The sequence below is a fragment of the Cuculus canorus genome, chromosome 15, assembly GCF_017976375.1.
Source record: "Cuculus canorus isolate bCucCan1 chromosome 15, bCucCan1.pri, whole genome shotgun sequence".
Classification (NCBI taxonomy): domain Eukaryota; kingdom Metazoa; phylum Chordata; class Aves; order Cuculiformes; family Cuculidae; genus Cuculus; species Cuculus canorus.
This window is the reverse complement of record NC_071415.1, coordinates 10810976-10829015: the sequence shown is the minus strand read 5'-3', so window position 1 is coordinate 10829015 and position 18040 is coordinate 10810976. Positions and strand designations below refer to the sequence as shown.

Here is an 18040-nt window from a genome sequence, read left to right as displayed (position 1 = left end):
AGTCAGTTGCTAAATTCCAAAAGGAGGAGAGGGCTTTGGAGGAAGTTCATCAGGCAGAAATAGCTGCTACATTTTACTTTGCTTTCTCCTATTCTCATTTTCCCAGTCTGGAGAAAGGAGAGAAAAAAAGCATTGTCTGCTTGCTTAAATAGTGTGAGACCATAGTTCGCTGCACAAACAGGAAGGGGGCCGTGTTTTTCTAGGTAATAACTCATGGCAGCACAGGGAAGTGTTGCCAATTTGTGCTACTGCCCAGAGGAGCTACATGAATTGCTGAGGGTGAACAGGATCCTTCTCTAAGAGTCAATGCTGGACCAAGTTCTTGTGGGCCTACTGAAAATGCAACCACAAAGCACATACTGCTTTCAGGAGGCACCTCAGACAAATCTGTTCTTTGGGTTTGCAGTCTGTTGCCAGGGCAGGGTAGTTAGTTTGCCACCTCTCTTCCCAGAAAATTGTAAGGTGAGGAGAACAAGGCGAAACTCCTCACTAAGAACACAAAATCATAGAATCATAGAATGCTTTGGGTTGGAAGGGACCTTAACAGGTCAGTCAGTCCACCCTCCCTGCAGAAGCAGAGGCATCTCTAATTCAATCAGGTTGCTCAGAGCCCCAATCAACCTGACCTTGAATGTTTCCAGGGATGGGGCCTCCACTACCTCCCTGGCCAACCTGTTCCAGTGTTTCATCACCCTCATTGTAAAAAATTTCCTCCTTATATCCAGCCTAAACTTTCCCTCCCTTAGTTTAAAACCATTACTCCTTATCCTGTCACAACAGACTTTGCTAAAAAGTCAACAACAGCCAACCTACCCCTCAGATGCAGGAGGTGAGGTGCCATTGCTATGGTCTGTATTTTAGATGGACCTCTTTGGTTTGTCTTTGATATCTTGGGCCCTTTTGATAATCACCACCTCTATGTGGATTATAAAGTTCTTTTTCACACCAATTCCATTTTTTTCAACTGGCTGGAGGACAAGTGGGAACAAGAAAAGAAGACCCATGCAAGGTGGGAAAGGCTCAACATAAAGCGGAGAGTGACCTCAAATGACAACTGCTAACGTCAATGAGATGAAACCAGCCAAACTTGGACGAGGTTGTAAAGAAGTACCAATTGTAACAGGATTTCCCAGGGTACAGTATCCTGCTGGGTGCAGCTGTGCTAAATCATAGCTCTGACAGCACTAGCTACACCTGAAAAGTCACTTGACCATAAAGTCACTGGGAAAATCCACAGTCGTACTCTGGTCTCTTCAGTATTGACATAATGGCAAGCAGAAGTACAGTTCAGTAGTTCAGGCAAGGAGAATCAGAAGAAATACAGGATTTTGTTTCCCAAGTCTTTCTCTGACTCACTGTCTGATATTTGTAATTCATCTTCCACACTCACCCACATATAAAATATATACAATCACCAGGAAGATATGAGGCTTAAATGATTCATGTTTATCTAAGGCCTTACGATCTTCACATAAAAACTGTTCTAGAAATGCAAAATATTATCACAAATTAGAACATTATTTTAGTGTTACTATTGACTACTTTAGTGATGGGTCTGCCAGCACTTTTCTCACAAACCTCCCCTTAGAAATTAACTTTCCAGAATGTAAATTTCCAACTCTGTATTATCCAAACCACTAATTTACCTAGCTAAGGGGCTAAGTATCTAAGGCAATGTGTGCAATCATTAATAAACACTGGCAAGCTTTGCTAATTCAAATTTTAACACAGCACTCCACAGGGAGTACAAGATACTTGTGCTTCCGAGTAAGGCCAGTGAGACCCTTAAGTGACAGGAGAAAAATTAAGTTCTGGTGTTAGATCTTCAGAGCTGCAATCAGAAGACTCAGCTACAGGCAGCATCAGTCATCTACTGACACATTTGCCCAGGTCTTTCCTGCTTTGTTGGCTCAGTATTCCCAGCTGTAGTTCTCTCCCAGGAAAGAAAATTCAGTAGAGCTGACAGACCTATAGAGAAAGGACTGAAGAAATTAAGGTTCTTGTTTGTATTTCCACAAACTTCTCTCACATCTCTTGCTCACTGACAGTGCTGTGCTCGTGTGCACCCTCCAGGCCTGGATATTGAAGAACTGGAAGAAGCCTGGAAGCTGAGCACACTGTAAGAACACAGGTAATGGTATCTTGAACTCCAGTTTTAGCCTAGGCACGCTGCACATGCCCCTCCTTTCATAGAAACCTTTGACAAATCCAGTTACTGCTGGAGCAGATCCACACCAAGCAACATGGTAGTAGGTTGGGGGAAATGGGCAATTCTCTGTCCTCTGCTTCAGCTACCAAATCCCCCCATCCACTTTTTACAGTTCTGTAGTGATGGATGGATCTACTCTAATAAATCTTACGTAAATTGCTAGGATGTGGTTGTTAAATATATAATCAGATTCATTAACAATAGAAAAGCCTGAAGATAATTTAGTCCTAAAAAGGTTATATTTTAATAGAATGCTCTGAACACGTTCTAATGACTAATACAAATTGATAGCATCAACAATAAGTAATATTTCCATTTCAATTAACTTTAGAAATGCTAGCTAATTAATTCTCAACCATATCAGGTCAGCGTTGCTAGATACCTTGCACAGGTGGGAAAACAGAGGTAAAGAAACTTGTTCAGAGACACAAAAAGCATCAATGTCAGATAAAGCTGAGCATAGCACTTGGGAATTCCTGTTCCTTCTCTGATTATGCCTCACACTTGCTACTATTGTTTCCAAAATAGTTATGCCTCTAAGTATATACAGTTGCTTTGGCATGAAATAAGAATTTCTTCCCTTCTTTCCCATTAGATGGAGAAACAAAGAAGATTGCTTGGAAGAAGCTGGAACAACTACTGAGGTCAGACACCTTGCCTGCACCTGAGCATCTTGCCTCTTTCCTCAGAGAATGAGAAATGTCACTGGGACCCTTCAAAGGAGAAGCTTCTTCAGCAGCTTCTCTGAGCTCTTAAGCAGGCCAGATCCTGCAGACCTCACCTAGCCTTTCCCTCACACGACAGACCTTGGAAAGGGTAAAGACCCCAGGCTCCAAAAAATTCACTGTGAATTTGTTATTCCAATACAGTTGGAATATATATATGACAGCACGTATTGGCCCCTTCTCAGATCTAACAGAATTGCAAGGAGGATGCTTGGCTGCTGAAGCTTCTCCTTGTGCTGGAGGAGCCAGCCCTGCGGAGTGAGGCTCTGCCCTGTGCAGGAAGCACACGGCTGCTGTGGCTGAGAAGGCAGAGCTTGTGGAGAAAGAGTGAAAGCAAAGCTGGAGACGGACAAACATGGAAGCAGAGATGGATGACATAAGCATGGATTCTCTGCAGAAATCCAAGGTGAGAGGCCAGCAGGGAATTCCTCGACAAACTACCAACACAGCCATAGGTGCAGTCATCAGTACCAGACAGAATTCAGCCCTCTGCAGTGGGAGCTAACTGATACCAGAATGCATTTGTTTGCAGGTACTGCTGGACACTGCCTGCACCGGCTAATGGATTGGGCATCTCCCTCACTAAAGATCAGGACACTCTCCATTCCCACTGCCTATTACAGTCATCCCATTGTAACTACAATCAACCAGAATAAACAGGGTATGCAAGAGAGGGAGGATAGTTTGGCCCTTCAGGCCTTACTCAGCATCATATCACTGACTTCTCTCTTACAGTTGAACTCAGATGCTCATGTTCACAAGCTGGAAGACAACCCGTCTGAAGCCAATGCCCAGCTGGCTGAGGTGGAGATGAGCCAAGCTGAAATTAATGCCATCAGGCTCCGAGGTAAATTCCTTGACAGCTTTGTGCACTGTTACCTCCCCATGATCCTCTTCTTTCCCTACATTTCATCTAACTCTGGCAGCCCTGCCCTGTCTCCTCTAGCAAATCTGCCCAACCCTTCTAGCCTTCACTGCTCTTTCCTTCCAGTCAGATTGAATTAGTTCCTTTCCTGCTTCTTTATGCAGCTTTTTCCACAACTGAAAACAGCCCACAGAACTGGGAGCATGAAGAAGCTCAGAGCAAGCTTAGCCAGATTGTCCACATAAAGATTTCTCTCCACTTGCAAGCAGATGACTTCAAAGGCCAGCTGCAAGAAGAGTCCAAGGTACTGGAGACCACCAACTGCCTACAGAGGTTGCTGCTGTCTCACGACATTAAGTACTTGCTCTTTTGTATGCTGTCCACTTTGGAGTAACGAATCTTCTGTGTTAGCTTTCACAAAGGAAAACTTTCTCCTTCAAATTAACCTCTGAGCTTGTTATCAGCTGATCTTGGCGGTAGTGTGGGGGACGTGAGCCATATATGGACATGAAAATAAGATAGAGAATCTCCCATGAGTGAGCAGCAAAGACCAAAACACACACTTCTTCATTCTCAGTCCACTGTCCATTCTGTAGAGCAGTTTATTTGCACAGATAACACAAGTTTGGCTCAAAATATACACGTATTTCAGGTCTCTGTCTGACACATCTGTCTTGGAAATTTCCGCTTATTTGCAAAGAGTAATTCCAGTGCTGCACCTGCATATCAAAATGCTGTCAGGAATTCTCTCTGTGTTCAGAACAATTGCCAAATAGGTTTACTGTCATAATCCCTTTGTAACACTGTTTGAAAGAAAACAGTGATGATGACAAGCCAAGTTCTGTTTTCAGTTGTATGAGCTCAATTTAATTCACTGCAGTACAGTAAAAAACAAGCACAGAGCACAGGGACTTGGCCCCGACCAGGAAGGTATTTTGCAGCCTGAGATCTAGCTGGTCCAGAACTGAGTTGTTCAAGTGGAACACTCCAGCTCTGGGGAGTGAGGTCGGAGCATTCCTAGTTCCAACAGGACAGATACATAGTAATGGCTGTGCTGTCTCTAGTCGTGCCCTGCTGTTGTAGTGAGCCTGGCCAACACCACGTATGATTTAGACCCTATCAAAGAGTATCTGGAGGATGAGAGCAAAGCTGAACTGCAGTGTCTGGTCTCTAAACTCAATCCTGAAGTCATAAACTGGAGGACTAAATACAAGACTGATGCCATTGAAATAACCAAAGAGCTGGAAGAAACCAAGTGGGCACTCAGCTTTTGGGAAGTCTGGGATGGGACTTACGGAAGACTCATTATTTAGTTTGGCTGCTGAGTCACAGTTTATAGATGCGATCTGTTAGGACTCAATTTGGTGAGACAGACAGAAAGCAAAGGTTTCCAGCCAAGAGAAAGAAAATAATCCTGGCAACAATAAACAGGGGCTATTGAGACTTAACAATTGTATGCTGGCAACAGAAACCAACACTGATCCTTTCTGATAAAGGCTTGAATTTGTATAGATTTTCTTTATTCCAACAAGGACTTTAGTCTTCCAGCAGCCCTACATAAAGCCACTAGCATTTCCTAAGAATAAAGCAAGCATCAAATCAGATTAGGCCCCTTAGAATACGGTCCTTGATACCTGGTATTACAGGCTAGAAGTTGAGCCAATCTTTGTAGCAGTCTCTCTGACAGAGCTAACGTAAAGCTCCTTTCATGTAATAGCCCAAAAGTTAAGGAATCTGGAGGGTTTCACTGTGTGCCCGAACAAGTTGAGACAAATGGAGGAAGCCAGTGCATCTCTGCATGACTTTGTGCTGAGTTCCAGGGATGTTCATAAGGGAAGGAGGCTCCTTTGCTCTTAGACGTTATCCTAGTCCTTGAGATATTGAAGGTAGAAGTGTCTATCACCAGGTTACAAACCAGCAATGAAGAACTGAGCAGTGGCCAAATATGCCATATGCATCAGCCACATCCTACTAATATTTTTACAGTCCCTTTTCTGAGACCGGTGCCAGGATTTCACCTCTTCTTTGGTGAAAACAGTGATGGCGCTAAAAATGAGGGCTCCTAACTCCAACCACTCCTCATTCCATGAATGACTTACTCAACCGGATATTTCTGCCCTGCCTCCCTCAGGATAAAGTTGGCTGTGAGGCTTCAACAGAGGAGACAGCTGAATCAATCCAGGGCTGTGTTGCCATCACAGAGAAAACAGGCAGCAGAAAGAAGAGGAGGACCCCACTGTTGACCTTGAGAAGGCAAAAAAATCCAGCCATTCAAGACAGCAGCCATCACAAGCCTGATCAGCAAGATCTAAAACCTGGAAGTACTGGAAGCCTTGGGAGTCTTTCTGTTAACTCAGGTCAGCTTTGGACCGATCCCTTACTTCCTAATATTTTAAGATCTCTCTATTAAATGTCAAGTAATCTGTATCACCATGAGAAGCAAGGCTAAGATTTACCACATCAAGAGAAAACCCAGATGAGAGCCGCAGCTAATTCCTAGGAGCACACAGCATGCTTCTGGTAAGCTCATTAGCTGACTTCCAGAAACAAGAGTACAGCTAAAGGAAAAAGCCCTCCTTTACTGCAAGGCAAGGTATTCATCTTCTTTTTAAGGATAATGATATCCTGCTTTGAACTTTTCAGTGTTGCAGTACCAGTGGGTTGGCCACTGGTTATTAACCACCACACTCAAAGCAGATCTAAACAACATGTAGCTTAAACACTAGCAACAAACGCTCCTTCATTTAAATTAGTATTTCTACTCTGGCTAGCGTTAGTTTAGGAGCATGAATAGTAGTGCAACTGTGGGACATTTGAATAAAAATGTTACTTAAAATAGGCACAAAGGCTGCTCCAAATCCACTGAAGCCTTTGGGTATCTGCCAATGACTGCAGTCAGCTTTAGAGCAGGGTCTCAAGAGCTGAAAATCCCACATACATCATTACATTACTGGGCTGAAAATCTGTTTCACCATTGCTTTCTTTAATGAAGCAGTTCTTTATTCTATGGTTCCTGTGGTGTGCTTGTCACCATGGTATCTGAACGCATGTGTGGATCATGAGGATATGTAGAGTATTTGTGATTAAAAGCTCCTAGGAAAGAAAAATGTACCTTTATTCCTACCCTTTATGAGAAGCAGTTAAACACAGTCTAAAATAGTCTTGAATAACATCTTGTTTGTAACCGAACCATCTTTGAAATAGAAAGAGTCACACCAATCAACCCAGGCAATTACTAAGAGCACATCTGCACAAGGAATATGTAAAGTGGAAAACATTTGCTCCACAGCAGCATCATTATAACCACAGGAGCAAGGAAGACTATCACACTGATGGGAACTGGGTGATCTTGTTAAATTCCTAATGGTGAGGAAAGAAAGCCCTGTAAACATTTTAATCATCCATTCAGAGTGACTGAGAGAAACTCTGCCAGTCATTAGAGCGGCTGCCAATTTAACTGCTTAGCTGGCAGGACACGCAGAGAAGTGAAGTGTGAAGAAAACTTGTGTCTGGTCAATGCTTGGTTTTATCTTTCCAGGCCAATGCTGCTTGTGCTGCCCTGGACAAGAAGCAGAGAGCCTTTGATAGGATGCTGGCAGAATGGCAACAAAAATGCGGAGCATTACATGTGGAAGAGGACAGTTCCCAGAAGAAATGTATATAACTGAGAATTTTGAGCTTAAGACTCAGAGAAGAATCCTTGGAGCACCTGGAATCTATGATGAGGGAGAACAAAGCCATTCAGATTTGGTGTTAAAAAACTCAGCAAATCATCAGCCCCTTGATTCCTACTGAACGATGTCTTGTTGTGTTTTCCACCAGTTCCACTTTTCTTATTTCTAGCAGCGCTTCCACTCTCTAGAAACACATATTTGAGGCAGTCACAGGTCAGATTCTGCTCTCAGGACAGGGTCTGCACCCATACACACGCCACCCCTGCTGGATCACCCAAGGCTGCAACTAGCACCAGAGTACTGCTTCCAGGAAACCAACTCTGGTGATAACGTTCAGCATCAAGGTCCTTTCTGAACCCTCAAAATGCAATTGAAATGGCAGCATGGGTGTGCTCAATGCCACAGCCTGAGGTCATCCCTTCAGGCTGGGCCAGGTATCATCACTAGATCATTGCATAAGGGAATAATGGATTGGTTACAGTATTGGCCTTGAATAAGACAGGCTGCAGCGTCAGCTCTGGCTGCCAGCATCCTCTCTAACGCTGAGCAGTTCATTTAGTGGACTATTAACAATGGCCAGCTTTACCCTGGGAAGATGATGTTCCCTTTAACCTCCGTGCAGAGGATTAGGGATCTCCAGGAATCAGTTCAGAGCAAGCTGGTTAAACTCCTGCTCAGGAGTCGCATCACTTTTCCCCACTGGCTGCCCTGGTCTCCCTGCCTTGGCCTTCTTTTTTTAAAAAAACACTTCTGTAAACTGCAAAAATTGATCTCTTGCAGAAGGCTGAAAGATGACACTGTAAATATTTAGAAGATGCCACAATCTGCTGTCCTTGCGGCCCACAGAAAGCAGTCATGGACTCCCTGGCCCAGACCCATGGTTTTCTGGGCTCTCTCCCCCAACTCTTTGGTCCGGCTCACATCAGCTGGCACAGAGCCCCATTCTGCTGTACAGAAACGATGCAGCGTCCTGTTTTCATTTCGTAAGAGCAACCATCTGAAACGGGGAGAGGGGAAGGACGGATAAAAACTGGAAAAACAATTCTCTTGATTTAATAGACTTCATTCTTCCACCTCCATGAACACATGCAGGGAGCTGGGCTCATTCAGAAATCCAGGATAATATTTAGCAACAAAAGCAAAGGGCAGCTGATATAAAGTGACTGGAATAATTTCATGCCATTTCCATTCAATGAATCTGTCTGGTGCACTCGGTAAAGTTCATAGTCCTGAAATAAACCTATCGTATGAAATATCTGCTTTCTTCCCTAAAGGAAATTAAGGATCTAATCAATCAGCTGGGGGAGGGAAGGAAGAACATTCATGAGCTGCACAAGACAGACGCTGGAGATTGAGAAGAATGAACTGCAGGTGGCACTGGAGGAAACAGAGTCTTCCCTGGAGGTACCAATGCTACAGATGTGAGAGCCGCATGCCAGCCTGGGAGCTGCTGCCCACATCCCATCAGATGGATTTTGTATGTCTAACCCCACAAAGGGCAGATATTTGTCCATCTGTTGCACTCTTCCTTGCAGGCTGATGAAAGTAAACTGATTTGCATTCAATTCAAACTGGCTCGAGTTAAAGCTGACATTGCCAGGAGAAGATGAGAAGGAAGAATTTGAAACAACCACGTACAGCAATGATATGACATTGAGTCACAGGTGAAGGCTGCAGCATAGAGGTTTTAAGTTAGACACTAGGAAAGTTCTAGAATCTTACAGGGAATTACTCCTTACATCAGATTGTCTGGCGGTTGTACAGTCTCCATTACTGGAAGTTAAGTGCAGTCTGGTCACACATTGTCTGATGGGACTGGTTTAGCAGGAGGTGACCCAGATTTTAGACAGTAGACTTCTAAGATGACCTCTTGAAAGCCTCTCCCAGCCCTATGTTTTAAAAGAAGGCACTCATGAATGGCTCAGTGCAAAATACTGGTATTTCAGTTTTAAACAGCTTAGAAAAGTTACTGCATTTTTATTACTTGGTGGGCAATCATTTGATACAAAGGCTGGATCAGACTCAACATAACAGAATGCTGCACCATATGCTTCACTGGACTCTGCAGAAATAATTACCAGCCTGCAAGTGAATCTCTGCAGGCAAGTCTGGAGGCTGAAGCGGAGCGCTGAAGCTTCCAGGCTCAAGAAGATGGGGACACTGACCTGACCAGAATGTAAACACAACTGGATCACACCAACAGGAACACCAATGAGCTTGTCAGGATGCTGAATAAACTACAACAGCATGTCAAAATAAACTGGAGAGAGTGGAAGCAGATCATGGATGGAAAAGTATACCAGATTTATTGTATAGCTTAAGCAACTATGGCACCCACCAAAGCGCCTCAATCACTCCCCCTCTTCACCTGAACAGGGGAGATATCAAAAGCCTTGGAGAAATCCAGGTAGACAACCTGGAGTCCACTGCTTGCCCCACATCAACCAAGCAGGTTACTTCGTCATAGAAAATAATCAGGTTAGTCAAGCATGATTTGTCCTGGGTGAATCCATGCTTTTCCCAATCACATGCTTCATTTGACTGCTGATAGGCTCCAGGAGGATTCATTCCATAACTTTCCCAGGGACTGAAGTAAGACAAATGGACCTAGAATTTCCTGGATCCTCCTGTAAGCCCCTTTCATAGATTACCGTAACATTAGCCTTCTTCCAGTCTTCTGTGAAGTCCTCTAACCTCCAAAGATTATGGAGACTTCTCAAAGATTATGGAGACCAGCTTCACAACGTCAGCCAGCTCTCTTCACATCCTCAGGTGGACAGTGTCAGGGCCCATCAATTTGCAGGGCTCAAACTCCTGTAGTAGTCTGCATGGCAACTCTTCTTCATGGAAGCTTCTAGGATCTTCTCACAGAAGCCACCCTGGTAGGCCTCCACTACCAAAACCTTGTCAGGCAAACCCAACACATCAACAAAGCACTGGATTATGTACTCTTGCTTAGACAGACATCTTGAACAAACTAAGACGTTACATTCCAAAGCCCTGGTTCCCCCACTCATACTAATTTCAATCTGAAGCAGTTCCGACAAACCTTATACAAGACAAGCATTTCTATCAGCTTTTGTCAAACTATAAACCCAAAGAACTATTCATTTGTAATTAAAACAATAAAGGTCTGCTTTTAAGAGAAGTTGTAATTGTTGTTTCAATAGGATAGCTAAGAAATGGACTAGAAACTAACACAAATGTAAAACTAAGAAGCTTCCTTTGGGTCTTCATTTCTAAAATAAAACTAAGTAAATAAGTAAAAGGCTAATCTCTTTGTTGGAGTAAAGTGATACAACTGCTGCCAAAAACCCAATTTTAGTAACTTAAAGAGTAACAGCAAAGATTCTCTAACATGTGTGTGTATATATATACACACACACATTCAAATGTAACTTGTCCTCAGTTACATCAGCCTCAGTCAGAAGTAATTCTCTTAAAGTCAGTGTTGCTACAATGATGTGAGACAGGGAGATGATACCAGGATCCAGTGATGGTTTTTTTGGGGAGGTTGCTTTCTAAATTATTTTTAAATCTGGCATCCCCTTGAAGAACAGCTTTGCAGAGAGATCTCCTACATCTTTCAGCTTCATTACATCCTACACTTTTCCCTTCATTCCTACATTCATTTTCCCTACATTCCTACATCTTTCCCTTCATTAATCTTTCATCTTTGGATCTAAATGGACGAAGGTGTTTGCCAGCATGAGCAGGAGCTGCAGGAGCAGCTCGGTCTCAGCCTGTTACCTACAGAGTTGGAAGAAGTGCAGCCTGGCCTGGAGGGCATTGAGTAGTCTCACAAACTCCTGGAGCAGCCAGCGGTCATGGAGAAGATATAATGAAACCATACAAAGTAGAACTACTTATGCAACAGTTGTCTTGACAGAGAGTTTATGCACAAGTGGTTTAATGTTATATCTTAACTCTGGGCAAGCAGTGCAGGATTAAGCCAATGATGGACAAATATAACAGTGGTCTATAAGATAGATCTGATAACTCCATGGAACATGAAGAGCTCAGTCTTTAGAGATATTACACTGATAGCAGGATTTTTCCAAAAAGCACCATCTGGGCCCAGCTTTGCTCCTAGCAAGGCTTACGAAAACACTTTTAGCAAATTTAGTGGAAGAGTTAAGACAGCATTGAGTACTTTCGACCCCCCACCACCACCACCTTAAAAAGGACAGCGAAAAACTCTGCCTCCATTGAAGCTATAGTTTTACCAGTTGTTTCCATGGTGCTCAGATTTCTTTCATAGACTGTAACCCACCATGCAATCCATTTTAGTGACATTTTAAGCATCCCTGCGTTACAGATTGCAGTATGAAATAACATACCTGCCACTTCATTTCTTGCACAGATTTAAGAAGCTACTTTAACATTCGCCATTACAGTCTGCAGTTCTTTTCCATAAAGACCACACATGCTTACATCTCCAAGGAGAAGAGTAAAACTTCTGGAAAGGACTGATAATACAAGAAGCATTTCTCAGATGCAATTATGGGACATCAGTTATAAAAACTAAGTTGTAAATGTGGCTTTTATTCAAATAGGTTAAAAAATGTAACCAATACATTCTATTCCAATTGACTGATAATAAAAAGAATAAATTTTTAGCAGGTGAACTGTAATCTCCATACAAATTTGGTATTTTAAACTTATTTGTTATACAAAGCCTATGTTGCACAGAACTTGTGCAGCATTCTGGAATACAATGTATGTTTATATGATGTTGTTTTGCTGAAGAACAGCTTGTGTTGCTAGAACGCAGGTTTTCTATTAAAGCCTTTGTAGTTCTCCTTCCTTAGAGTGTTTTCTTAAATTATTTATTTATTATTTTTACAGCAGTAACAACAACAGCCCTCCAATGATTCATATCAGTAAACAGTAAGTACTAAATGAGCTGTAGGGCTCACATTTTCCAGGAGATAAAGAGACACATACATATTGTAAACTGTGGAGCAGAGACTATGCTTGTTGAGAATGCAATCAAATATAGTTTCAGTTGAGTCCAAAGCCAGCTGCTGCTGCTACTGCAGCATAACTTTGAAATAAATAATACTGGTATATAAACTCACATGCCCACACACAGAAATTCAAGAAAACAGACTCAAACTCAAGGACTTCATAAACAACAGGGTCTATTTCTGCCTCAGAGGTGTATCATCATTTTAAATCTCATTCAGCGTGCAAGTAAATACACAGGTCCTAATGTTCTGTAATGCAGATCCAGTAGGGATGAATCCCACTTGGCTTAACGGTGCACAATTTTATAGAGAAAAAACAAATTCTACAGAGAACCGTGATGCACAAATCATTTCTTTGCGTGCCAAAAGGAAGAGCTGAACAGATAAGAGATTCCAGGTCTCTAAGGCTTCTTTCTACCCTCTAGAATCACTCTGCTTACTATTTAATGAAAGCTGGAGCCTGACCTTCAACACAATACTAATAAACATGAGGAGGAAATCAGTGAGTACTGAGCAGCTGATGAGAGAGCAAAGAAAGCTGTGGCTGACGTAAATCACCTCCTCACCTTTCTGCCCTTTGCATTGGTTGCTGGAATCCTTAAGGCACATATTCTATAATTTCTCTCCGGGGCCGATTCGAAAGCATGGTGTTAATAATACATGTTAGTGCTTGCATTGCTTTTTATGACTCTGAAAAGCAGAATGCATGTTAGCTCACTGATTGCAGCCTGGCAAAATTAATCCACAAAAGAAGAAATCCACTTCCTCTCTGCCTCCCTGGTAATCTACATCACAGATGGCACCCTGAGGAATTCCTCCATTTCCTCTCGATTTGTCCTTTCTTTCGCTTATTACACAACTCCACTCATCACACCTATCAATCCTCCAACAAAGAGTAGGCCGGCTTCCCTTCCTAGCCAGTCAATGGCATTCGTAATTGGCACAGAGGGGAGAAAAGTTGCCAGCACTGAGCAGATTGCTCCTTTGGCACTGTGCTGACAACTGGCGCTTCAAAAATACCATAGCTGGCTCTGGATTTAACCCACAGCATTTCTTCCCAGAGGGAGGCTCAGCTTCTGTCACCTTTGTGCTTTCAGCTACTGCATGTTCAGACAGCATCTTCACCCTCCATCTACAGCACATTCTCAGCCACTCTCTCTCCTTTGAAAGGCAAAAATCAAGGCCTGAAGTGTCATTAGAACTAAAGCTATTGACTTAGTAATACCTTTGATTAGTCCAGTAGTACTAGGTGAGCGTAACACCACCTGGTTTATGGTCTGATCTAGAGTTGTCTAAGTCAGCTGGGATTACTTTCGTTGATTTCAGTGAACTGTGGATCCAGCCTTTAGAAAGGCCGCCTATGATGCACAGAAAGAATAAAGATAAGGCACAGGAAATATACAGATATCAGAGCTCTCAATGATCCATAGAAGTAGCTGTGCTGTCGATCTGCTTCGTACCTTTCTCACAGGCTTCCTGTGTGGTAAAAGATCTGTGTCAGAAGCAGGATCATTACGTGCACCTGGAAAAGATTAAGTAGACCTATTAAATTCTATAAAAGACCTGTCAGTCAAGATAGAATAGGCTGAGCAGTTAACCCTGAAAGGAAAAAAAGAGCACTATCGTGAAACTCCAGGGTAAGAAAACATCTACAAATATATCAGAAAGATCATTCCTGTGGAGCAGCTATGAAACTCCTTCCCGCGCCTGAGCTTCCACATTCAGCACAAATACCTGAAAAGAAACATTTTCATTTAGCAGCCAACACATCCCAAAGGGAATGCACTAATTTAAGGAAAAGCACACTAGGCAGAAAAGATGCATGTTGGACACTCTCAGCCCACTGGAGCACAGGAGAATTTCAGCATTTTGCACCCCGTGGAGAACTCATCGATCATAATCTTTATGGTGCTTGAGTACAGCGGTAACTGGGATCAGCAGCTGATCTCCCATGAAGGAGAATTTGCAAGGTGTCATCAATGGCATGACTCGCTGTTCATTTTTCAACCACTACAAAACTCTACAGCATGAGTAGTTTCAAATTCCTGGGGTAGATACCAACTTCCTATTTCTTTTTCTGATCCTTGTAATTGCACATAATCACTTCAAATGTCTTCCATAATAATTTATTTTTCTCCTACTTTTCAGATTAAGGAACTGGAAACAGAGCTGGGCTCCAAACAAAAACCCTATATGGAGACCAAAAATTCTGCACAAGAACGAAAGGTGGTAAAAAGTGCCAGTCTTCCACAGACGATGGCCACGAAATCAACTAGCAGGTGCAGGAACACTTGGAGAAGATGCTGAACACACTGAAAACTTACAAGAGGCAAACTGAGGAGGCTGTACATATTCCCTGCTTCATCACACAACTGCAGTTTGTGCACCAGGGGCTTTTTGTCTCTCCAGATACCACAGGCAGCACACGTTCAGTTTATACTGACAGCATCCCTAGGCATGTGGCCCACTGTGACTTGCATGCACTTATTCAGTCAGTTACCCCAAAACATGCATCATTCTCTGAAAAGGATTCTCCTCCTCTTCCTTCTTTGCAGCCACTTCCTGCCCTCAAATACAGGCTCTGATAAGAACACAGCATTAAAAACCCACCTATTAACCACCACTCTTTAGGTTCATGACTGTATTCTTCACCTTGATGTCATGATGCTGAAGAAACACAGCAGACATGTTCCAGACCATTTCCTTCCAGTGCAAAGATTTCTCTTCTTCAATCAAACCCTTTCTGGTACAGGAACAGGCTAGCCAACGCCTGGCCAAGCACACAAAGTCCATACATGAACTGCATGATGCAGAGAAGAGGGAGATGGGATGGCTGAATTGGCTCGAAACAAACCGCACACCAGGCATTGTGCCTCAACAAGCAAAGGGCTCACTTTTTGGGGAGATTATCCAAGTGCCTCAATCCTCTTCCTCTGTGTCAGCGGCTCAGGAACAGGCACCAGAGCTGGAGCTCACGTTTGTACCCAGTTGCCAGGAATTTATTAGAGCAGAAAAGGGTGTGGGATGGAGAAGAGGAAAACACAGGTGTGTTCTCAACTCTAGATGACTCATGCAGTTGCCTACAAAAGGGAAGAGATACTCCACAAGTTTCTTTACATGCAGAGGTAAGTTCTGAAGTGGCTAACAGTACCCAACAGGGAAAAGAGCAGCATCCTTCTACTTCCAAAATGGATGCAAATTCTTGTGGGAGAATTGCTCTGGAACCAGGAGGGCTGAACCCTAGGGAATGCCTTGGATGACCTAATGTTAACAATGCCAAGCTGTCATAAACCCAAAAATGGTGATAAACACTGCTGACGTTTCTTTTCTAGCGATTATTTTCTGTAGGAGCTAGAGAAAAACACCATTGTCATCCAAACACCCTCCTGTCGTTGACTAAGCCCTGCTTGGACAACCCAAACAAACACATTTAGGCACACAACCTCTGAAAAGCAAGCTGAGCGCAGATGCTGCCAGATGTCACACACTCTGCTCTTTACTCTGAAGGTGGGCATTTAGAGCCTGAGTCTAGGGCCCTGCCAGCTGTAACACGTGGATTTCTACCTGCTTCACCTCAGATCTGCTCTGGCAGGGGAAAAGCAGTAGGTATCAAGCTCATCATTACCTAGAAAGCCAGTGTGCAAAAAAACCTGCACAGTAAAAGTCTGGTCAAGCTGCATGCAATGCAAGAAGTCTTCCTTCTTTCTCATGTTGTATCATGACCACTGCACACACTGCACTTACAGTTAAAACAGGAGCTGGCAACAGGACACAGTGTTAAATAGCAAAAAGCAGGACATTGGGATACATCGTCTTTCACTACTTAAAAAGCCCCAATTTACAGTTATTTAGATCATCAGTGACTTCATCTAATCTTACGGAAATATTCTTGATCATTCAAGGATATTACTGATGAAAACTAACTTTGACAAACTCCCGTGATCTAGACAGCACTTCTGGGGAAACAGGGAATGCAATTAGGGGCAAAGAATTACATTTGCTGCATCTTGCTTGTAAGCATCAGGCATGATATGACAGGGAACTGCTACATTTTCAAATACTAAGGTGAACACCACAGGTCTTGAATTCGTCTCAAGGCAAGTATTTTCATGTACAACCACCTGTTTGTACATACAACAGCCTGCTTCCGAAAGACCTCTTTCTTACTAGCTACTACCCATCTCAATGCATTTGCTGCTTAAAAAGTAAAACCAACAACCTCAAAGGATGTTCCAGCTCAAATTCTTTACATACACATCTTACGGTTTGACTGCATCTAAACTACTTTCACCAAGATCAGTTCAACTTCGCTTCTGAGGTCTTAATCTTGAAAACATTGGCATCCTTTCTGGATTAGCACAGCATAATTGTATCAGCAATACAGCAGGAACAAAGGTGGAAAATTCTCTGGAAAGCTTCACTGAAGAGAGGGTCTTAGCTTTTAATGCTTAAAAGCTCTGCAGAGTTCTTCATTTAGATACTCTCATCCCATCTGGTGAAAATAATTTTGTAAACATAAACCCATACTTAAACATAATTTCATTCCCATTACATAATTTTACTTGGCCTAGTTGTGTCTCTTTAATCTGTGCAGCTGATCTAGTTTTATCGTTAAGCCAATAAGGGCTGCAATAATTACATATCTCGCAGTTAGAGAACCATAGGAACACCGATTTAGGAGACCATTGACTCCAGTCTCCTTCACAAATGCAAGATCCTACATTGCCCTTTTGCCATTCTGACAAATATTTGTCTGATCCATTCTTAAAACCCTCCAAGAACAGCCCTACATCCTGCCGAGCCAGTCCAGCACAGGGCTCGACTACTTCAAAGGAATCACTGACATTTTTTTTCACCATAACCTAGATCTGCCTTGCTGTTATCTTAGCTTATGACTTCTTGCCCCGCCCCCATAGGACATGAGAGAACAAATTGTTCCTTTATTCATAGCAACAGCCTTTTATCTATTTGAAGGCTTACAACATCTTTCCTCAGTTTTCTGCCCTCTCAACAGGCTCAGCAGAAGTCATGTGTTCAAAGCCTCTGATCATTATTACCCCTTTTTTCTGTCCAAATATCCATATCTCGCTTGTGCAGAGCCCAGGATGGGACACGGTCTTCTAGCACAGCAAAGCAGGATTCTTGCGTATGTGTTATTATTATTGTCTTACCGATAGGGACCTGCATGGTGTTCGCCTCTTCTGCTGCAGCAAGATGTTATGGTCTCCTATTCAGCGTACAAGCCCTGCATCCTTTCCTGCAGCAAAGCCAGCTGCCCAGTAGCTTCTTTGTAGTCCTGTAATTCTGAAGTTGATTACGTTAACATGTATAGCAGTGCACCTGCTACTGAACCACATCCCGTTTTTTCCATAGAGCTCCCATTTTGCATCCTAGTTCTATGACTGTGTTTATTCTGCTTTCAAACTTGATCTCATCTTCAAGTACAGTAATTACACTCTCTATTTCATCATGGATGAGTAATGGAGCCATGGTAATTCCCTGTACGAGCACAGATATCAAGAACACTTCCTCAACCCGTTTTGCAACTCCCTTAGAGCAGTATCATCTCGACTGGTTTCCCAGTTTTTTATTAGAAT

General features: G+C 42.9%; 1 long non-coding RNA gene across 1 annotated transcript in view; it reads right to left on the bottom strand.

The window, feature by feature from the left end:
* The window catches only part of LOC128853727 (uncharacterized), a 41651-nt gene extending 23949 nt beyond the window's left edge, over nucleotides 1-17702 (bottom strand). Inside the window, exons 1-2 of the long non-coding RNA XR_008452437.1 lie at nucleotides 17615-17702; nucleotides 13904-13965 (exon numbers count right to left, since the gene is read on the bottom strand). This is a non-coding gene — a long non-coding RNA (uncharacterized LOC128853727). The remainder of the gene's footprint in view (nucleotides 1-13903; nucleotides 13966-17614) is intronic.
* Nucleotides 17703-18040: the final 338 nt, after the last annotated feature.